Here is a 1,129-nt window from a genome sequence, read left to right as displayed (position 1 = left end):
AGGATGGTTTGGGATTTTTTTTTTTTAATTTTTATTGGAGTATAGTTGATTTACAATGTTGTGTTAGTTTCTGCTGCACAGCAAAGTGAATCAGTTATACATATACATATATCCACTCTTTTTTAGGTTCTTTTCCCATATAGGTCATTACAGAGTATTGAGTCGAGTTCCCTGTGCTATACAGTAGGTCCATATTAATTACCTACTATATATATAGTACTGTGTATATGTAAATCCCAATAAAAACAGTGCTTGATGCCACGAAGTAGGTGGCAATGCCTTAACCATATGCATATTGTCAGGCCCAAGGGCCTTTCCATCCTTGTCAAGGGGAGTGCTAACCTTCTCTCCTTTCATACAACACTAAAATCTAATTTTAAAACAAGTTTGTTTGTTTATCTTCTGTTCAGTGTTGCAGAATGATCCCTAGATTTATAGTGAGGACGTGTGTTTTATTGCTCTAATTTATTTTGCTTCTGATTTCCTTGGGAATGAGACTTTGTGTTACAAGCCTCAAGTAAATGTTGTGTAATTATTATTTTTTTTTTTTTTTTTTTTTTTTTTTTTTTTTTGCTGTACGTGGGCCTCTCACTGCTGTGGCCTCTCCCGTTGCGGAGCACAGGCTCCGGACACACAGGCTCCGCGGCCATGGCTCGCGGGCCCAGCCGCTCCGCGGCATGTGGGATCTTCCGGGATCGGGGCACGAACCCGTGTCCCCTGCATCGGCAGGCGGACTCTCAACCACTGCGCCACCCGGGAAGCCCCTGTAATTATTTTTTATTACATAAAATCATCCCATCAATAAACAGTATTCACGTTTTAAAAATATGCTTAGAGTCAGAAGAAAATCCAAAAATGATATGTTTTAGAGGTTAGGTATACTTGTAATTAAGATGTAAATTTAATAATTTAAATATAATATAGATATATTAAGGAGCATAACAAAAATTCATATTTTGGAAAGAATGTTTTAACTAGATGTTAAAATTACCTACATGTTAAAGATGTTGTATAAGTAAGTTTGGTTAGAATTTCTTCATGTTACTAAAAAACAAAATAAAAAGTACTAAAATATTACAGGAAGAAAATCAAGTCAAATGAATAGTCAAGGTTCTAACATGTTTAATAT

General features: G+C 35.7%; 1 non-coding gene across 1 annotated transcript; it reads right to left on the bottom strand.

Annotated features, from left to right (window-relative positions):
- Positions 1–239: 239 nt before the first annotated feature.
- LOC132501825 (U6atac minor spliceosomal RNA) lies at positions 240–364 on the bottom strand. The gene has a single exon (XR_009534328.1). It is a non-coding gene; the product is annotated as a U6atac minor spliceosomal RNA (small nuclear RNA).
- Between the last annotated feature and the right edge of the window lie 765 nt (positions 365–1,129).

This window comes from Mesoplodon densirostris, chromosome 1, assembly GCF_025265405.1.
Source record: "Mesoplodon densirostris isolate mMesDen1 chromosome 1, mMesDen1 primary haplotype, whole genome shotgun sequence".
Classification (NCBI taxonomy): domain Eukaryota; kingdom Metazoa; phylum Chordata; class Mammalia; order Artiodactyla; family Ziphiidae; genus Mesoplodon; species Mesoplodon densirostris.
This window is presented reverse-complemented; position numbering and strand designations above follow the sequence as displayed.